The sequence below is a fragment of the Sciurus vulgaris genome, assembly GCF_902686455.1.
Source record: "Sciurus vulgaris genome assembly, chromosome: 9".
NCBI lineage: Eukaryota > Metazoa > Chordata > Mammalia > Rodentia > Sciuridae > Sciurus > Sciurus vulgaris.
In genome coordinates this window covers 104,470,701-104,477,718 of record NC_136469.1, presented here as the reverse complement: position 1 = coordinate 104,477,718, position 7,018 = coordinate 104,470,701, and the positions used below count along the sequence as shown (strand labels likewise).

Genomic DNA, 7,018 nt, shown 5'->3' with positions numbered 1-7,018 from the left:
CTATCCCTAATTTTTCTAGTGTTTTGAGCACGAAGAGGTGCTGTATTTTATTAAATGCTTTTTTTTTTCTGTGTCTATTGAAATGATCATATGATCTTAACTTTAAGTTTATTTATGTGATTAATTACATTTATTGACTTCCAGATGTTGAACCAACTTTGCATTCCGATTTGATTATGTTGCACTATCTTTTAAATATGTTTTTGTATGGGATTTGGCAGAATTTTGTTAAGAATTTTTGCATCTTTGTTCATCAGGGATATTGGACTGAACATTTCTTTCCTTAATGTGTCTTTGTCTGGTTTTGGTATCAGAGTGACGCTAGCTTCATAGAATGAACTTGGAAGGGTTCCCTCCTTTTCTATTTCATGGAATACTTTGAGGAGTATTGGTATAAGTTCTTTGAAGGTCTTGCAGAACTTGACTGAGAATCCATCTGGTCCTGGGTTTTTCTTGGTTGTTAGGCTTTTGATGGCTTCTTCTATTTCATTGCTTGAAACTGATCTGTTTAAATGTATGTCCTGGTTCTGTTTGGGAGGATCATATTTCTAGAAATTTGTCAATTTTTTCAAGATTTTCTATTGTATTGGAGTATAGATTTTCAAAATAGCTTCTAATTATGTTTTGTATTTCAATAGTGTCTGTCATGATATTTCCTTTTTCATCACAAATTTTAGTGATTTGAGTTTTCTCTCTCCTCTTTGTTAGTGTGTCTAAGGGTTTATCAATTTTGTTTATTTTTCCAAAGAACCAACTTTTTGTTATGTCAAATTTTTCAATTGTTTCTTTTGTTTCAATTTCATTGATTTCATCTCTGATTTTAGTTATTTCCTGTCTTCTACTACTTTTGGTGTTGATTTGTTCTTTTCCTAGGGCTTTGAAATGTAATGTTAGGTCACTTATTTGTTGATTTTTAAAATTCTTTTATTGAATGAGCTCAATGTAATGAATTTTATTCTTAGTACTGTTTTCATAGTGTACCAGAGGTTTTGATATTTTGTGTTAGTGTCCTTGTTTACCTCTAAGAATTTTTTTTATCTCCTCCTGGATGTCTTCTGCTATCCATGCAATAGTGTATTATTTAGTCTATCATTCAATAGTGTATTATTTAGTCTCCAGGTGTTGGAGTAGTTTCTATTTTTTATATTATCATTGATTTCAAATTTCATTCCATTATGATCTGATACAATACAAGGTAGTATCTCTATTTTTTTGTATTTGCTAAGGGCTGCTTTGTGGCATAACATATGGTCTATTTTAGAGAAGGATCCATGTGCTGCTGAGAAACAGTGTATTTGCTTGTTGATGGATGGAATATTCTATATGTGTCTGTTAAATCTAAATTATTGATGGTATTATTGAGTTCTCTGGTTTTCTTTGTTCAGTTTTTGTTTGGAAGATCTATCCAATGGTGAGAGAGGTATGTTAAAGTCACCCCATATTATTGTGTTGTGGTCCATTTGATTCCTGAAATTGAGAAGGGTTTGTTTGGCGTACATAGATTCTCCATTGTTTGTAGCATAAATATTTATGATTGTTATGTCTTATTGATTTATGATTCCCTCAAACAATATGAAATGGCCCTCTTCATCCCTTCTGACTAACTTTGGCTTGAAGTCCACTTTATCTGATATCAGGATAGAAACCCCTGCTTTTTTACTGAGTCTATGTGCATGATATGTTTTTTCACATCTTTTCATTTTTAGTCTATGGATGTCTTTTCCTATGAGATGAATCTCTTGTAGGCAGCATATTGTTGGGTCTTTTTTCTAAAATCTAATCTGTCTATGTTTTTTGATTAATAAGTTTAGGCCATTAATGTTCAGGGTTACTATCATGATATGATTTGTATTCCCAGTCATTTAGGCTTATTTTTGGTCTTTAACTTGACTTGGTTTTTCCTTTGATTGAATTTTCCTTTAGTTCCTCCCTTTGCTGACTTTCATTATCATTTTTTATTTCCTCCTCATGGAATATTTTGCTGAGAATGTTCTATAGTATAGGCTTTCTATTTAATTTTTTTTTTTTTTTTTCTGGTGCTGGGGATTGAACCCAGGGCCTGTGATTGTAAGGTGAACACTCTACCAATTGAGTTATCTTCCCAGCCCTAGGCTTTCTATTTGTAAGTTCTTCTAACTTTTTTTTTTTTTTTTTTTATCATGGAAGGATATTATTTTGTCATCAAATCTGAAGGTTAGTTTTGCTGGATATAAGATTCTTGGTTGGCATCCATTTTCTTTCAAAGTTTGGTATATATTGTTCCAGGACCTTCTAGTTTTTAGGGTCTGGGTTGAGAAATCTGCTGATATCCATATTAGTTTCCCCCTATGTGTAATCTGATCCTTTTCTCTTAAAGTCTTTAAAATTCTATCTTTATTTTGTATGCTGGGCATTTTCATTATAATGTGCCTTGGTCTGGATCTGTTGTAATTTTGTACATTTGGTGTCCTGTAAGTCTCTTATATTTGATTTTCCATTTCATTCTTCAGGTTTGAGAAATTATTTCATTGTAGAGATTTTCATCCCTTTGGTTTGTAACTCTGTGCCTTCCTCTATCCCATTAATTCTTCAATTTGGTCTTTTCATATTATACCATAATTCTTGGAGGTTCTTTTCATGATTTCTTACCATCTTCTCTGTTTGGTCAACTATATTTTCGAGATTAAATATTTTATCTTCATTGTCTGATGTTCTGTCTTCCAAGTGATCTAGTCTGTTGGTGATGCTTTCTACTGAGTTTTTTATTTGGTTTATTGTTTTCTTCATTTCAAAGATTTGTGTTTGGTTTTTTTCAGAATCTCTATCTCTTTATTAAAATGATCTTTTGCTTCCTGCAGTTGCTCTTTTACCTGTTTATTGGAGTGATCATTCATTGCTTGCATTTGTTGCTCTCTTATATCATCCTTTACTTTGTGGATCATTTTAATCATGTTCATTCTGAAATCCTTTTCTGACTTTTTTTCTATCATGCTGTCAGTGGATTCTATTAGTATAGCATCTTGGTTTGTTTGGGGCACTTTCTTCCCCTTTTTTTTCATGTTGTTTGTGTATCTTCCCTTATAGCAGTGCAGATCTGAGTTATTACAGTTTCCCCCTATAGGTTTATAGTGTTCCTGCAGGTTTCTGATGCCTCACCTCTAAGGGGGTTACCCAATACAAACAATATGCAGCCTTAAACCAAATAGCCCCTATTAATACATTAAATTTATTGTTAAAATAAACAGATGATTAGTTTGATTATTAATCTATAGCATGAACAATAGGTTTGCAATAAGGTCTACAATTTCAAGTGGTGGACAGAGAGGATGGGGGAGGGGTGTAGGATGTAATGCTAATGAGGTAAGAAGTGAGAATATAGAGGTACTAGATCATAGACAGAGTGAAAGCAGAACCAAAGGAAGTTGGTTGTTAGCATGAGAAAAGGGAGAAAGAGACTCCAAGAAAGCAGATAAATAAGAGGAAAATAGAGAGAGTGAGAAAAATTTTAAAAAGGAAAAATAAAACTTAAAAATAAAAAAAAAAAATCTGTAACAAAACTGTAATATACTATTCTAACTTCCTGGTTTCAGTAACCTGATGCATGAAAGGTACTTGATTTCAAAGATGATGGAAATGGAGAGTGGGAAATGAAGGAAGGAAAGAGAAAAAAAAAGTGGGGAAAAGAAAAAGAAAGTCTGGAAGGAAACTTTAACAACTGTTTCTGTTGGGGTTCAATATCCTCTCTGCCTCCCTTCTCTTCTGATAGGCAGGGTTGTCTGGAGTCGGCTGGTGACTCCACCCTCAGGACGGTGACAGTTACCAAGGTGGGAGGATTAGACTTGGAGGCAGGAGTCCTGGGGGCAGGGTGTAGCAATTGCCAGTCCCTCTGGAAGACTGCACCCCAGGACTCCCCATTGGGGTCCACTCGTGTGACATAGGAACCTGGTCTTAGCCCCTCCCATGATTCCTTGTCTCTAAATTGTATCTCTCCTGTGCCTGGCTTTTCACCTTCCCAATCGGGAGCCTCTCTCCCTGGAGGTCCTGAGGACTGAGCACCAGGACCTGTGTGCCTATCCGGGGAAATTGTTCTGTATTGGGCAAATCAGGACCAGGCGTTGAAAGCTGAGGGTCAGTCACATAGCTGCAGGCACTGGGCCGGTTGTTGGCCAAGAGGTGGTTGGGAGACTAGGGATTGAGGAGCTGGAGGGCCTTGTTGATCTCCAAACTGGTGGGACCAGGCTGATGTTGGGTCCCAGCAAGTGTTCCCGAGTTGTCTCTGGGATCCTGGAGGGTGCCGGGCTGGTTGGCTGGATGAACTGGGATAAAGATGCCCTCACACCTTTTTCCCACCTACTGACCCTTGCAAGTCTCTCTCCTCCCTTTGCAGCAAGTTGGTGGCTATTAGCACACCTAGCAGAGATACCTCAGAAGCAACCAAGCCTGTAGGGCCCTTGGTGATGATCTTTCCTGACCTGGCTGATATCCCTGGATGTTAGTTGGTGGCAGCAGCAATGGCTAAGCTGTAGGTACCTTGATAATGAACTTCTAGTCTCTGGCCAGTGTCCCATAATGGAAGCTGCCCCAACTAAAGATCAGGAATAATCCAAGATGGGGACAGAGGTGTCACAAAGCCGGTAGTAGATGGGGAGCTGCAGCTTGGCGGGCAGCATCCTGCGCAGAGCAGGGCCCGGCTCTGGAGGTTCACCAAAAACCTCTTCCCTTGTAAGTTAATTATTTTAGGCATTTCACTAGAGCAACAGCTGACTAACAAAATCCAATTCTTTCTTCAATATAGGGTTCTTTGGCATTGTTCTCTAGACACCTAAACTGCTCAGTTATGGTTAGTCTTACATAATCTTATGTAGACTAGTTAGGGCATTGTTTCTGTGGGTTATGTGGGATCTTGGTGTTCAAAATGGAAGCTCAAACAAATCAGGAAATGTTTTGTCTGTGTTTCTTGTTAATAGCTAAGTAATTGCTTTTGAGCAGAGTCTAAATATTGTGGGATTTGTGTTATGGACATTTGACATGAAAAAAATCTATATTGTTGGAACTTGATATGAACCCATAAGCTGAACCCAGAAGTTTTGATCCCAGCATTGTATATAGCCATTCCTTATGCAGTCAGTACCTTTATGACTGCATTGACTGCATAGCAGATTTTAGAATGTGAATCTTGGAAATGAGTAGACCTAGAACCACTCCTTATTTGTTTTCTGCTTTTAGAGTTACCCAGAAGGATAATTTTAACCTGGGCAAGCATCTTTTGTTGTGGATGGCATTTGAGATTATTTTTTATTTATTTTTTGCAGTGCTGGGGATTGAACCCAGGGCCTGTGCTTCCAAGGCAGGCACTCTACCAACTGAGCTATCTCCCCAGCCCACTGAGATTATTTTTGATAACCTTTTATCTCCAACTCTTTCCTTGTTTCCTCTTCCCTTGCCCAGCCCTTACATATCCTAAGCCTGCCAGAGGTACCCATGGACTTTTATTAGCTTGGCTAGTTGGGTAGATTTAGGAGTTTATTTTTTCCTTCTGTTAAATCATCAAAAGACATGGAAGATACTCAATGATAAACCTGCACATGCCACACACACGCGGGTGGGCGACAAGAAGTCACCTCCCACACCGGGCACTCTGGAGCGTAGTGTAGAAACTGCTTAGTTTCCTATGTGGATCATAGCCTCACATCAGAAACTACAGACTGTTGAAAACGATTGGCAAGGGGAACTTTGCAAAAGTGGCACTGGCACAACACACATCCTTACAGGCAGCGAGATTGCAATAAAAATAATTGACAAAACTCAGTTGAATCCAACAAGTCTATAAAAGCTCTTCAGAGAAATAAGAATAATGAAGATTTTAAATCATCCAAACAGTGAAGTTGCTTGAAGTTATTGAAACAAACAAAAAAACCACTCTACTTAATCATGGAGTACGCAAGTGGAGGTAAGGTATTTGAATATTTAGTTGCATGTGGAAGTATGATGGAAAAAGAAGCAAGGGCTAAATTTAGACAGATCCTGTCTGCAGTACAGTATTGCCATCAAAAGCTGATCATTCAGAGCCCTCAAGGCTGAAAATCTGTTGTTAGGTGTGGAAATGAACATTAAAATAACAGATTTTGGTTTCAGCAGTGGGTTCACTCTTGGCAGTAAACTAGACAGGTTTTGTGGTGGTCCTCCATATGCACCCCAGAGCTCTTCTGGGGCAAGAGGTAGGATGGGCTGGAGGTCCACGGGCGGAGTCTTGGCATTATTCTGTACACCCTGGTGGGAGGGTTGGTTCCCTTTGACAGGCAAAATCTGAGGGAACTTAGTGTTACAAGGAAAATACAGAACCTCTTTCTACATGTCCAGAAACTGCGAAAACTTTCTCAAATGCTTCCTGGTGCCAAACCCAATGAACAGAGTCACTCTAGAGCAAATCATGAAGGACAGGTGGATCAATGCAGGGCATGAGGAGGATGAACTTAAGCCCTTTGTTGAACCAGAACTGGACATCTCAGATCAGAATCTACAGATGTCATGGTAGGACTGGGATATTCACAGGAAGAAATTCAAGAATCTCTCAGTAAATGAGATACGATGAAATCACAGCTGCATACTTGTTGGGGAGAAAATCTTGCAGAGGTGTGGCCAAGCAGTGACCTCAGCCATCACCCGCCAGTCTCCTCACCACAAAGTGCAGAGAAGCAGAGACGTACAGGGGCCATGCTGGCCCACCCATTCCTTCAGCTGTGGCATATTGGAAGAGGAGTCACACCAGCACCGCAGAGGGGGGCCTCAAAGAAGACGGAATTCCCCCCAGGAAATCAGATGGCTGTGCTGGGGGAGGAAACAGAGTTGCTTCAGCCAGTCCCACACTTGGCAATGCACATAATTCCAACAAGGTGGGCGTTCCTGAACCAGAAAAGCCCCACTGTCCCCAGAAGTGGCACAGCATCTGGAGGAATGACACAACAGATACCTGCGTGTGCAACTGAGAGAACCACGCGACATTCAGTGATCTGAAATGGCAAGAAGAGCACCATTCTTT

At 39.2% G+C, this 7,018-nt stretch overlaps 1 pseudogene across 1 annotated transcript; it reads left to right on the top strand.

Moving 5' to 3' along the window:
• The first annotated feature begins 5,578 nt into the window (after nt 1-5,578).
• On the top strand, nt 5,579-6,998 carry LOC306669893 (MAP/microtubule affinity-regulating kinase 3-like; annotated as a pseudogene). The gene has a single exon. The product of its transcript is annotated as an MAP/microtubule affinity-regulating kinase 3-like (transcript).
• Nucleotides 6,999-7,018: the final 20 nt, after the last annotated feature.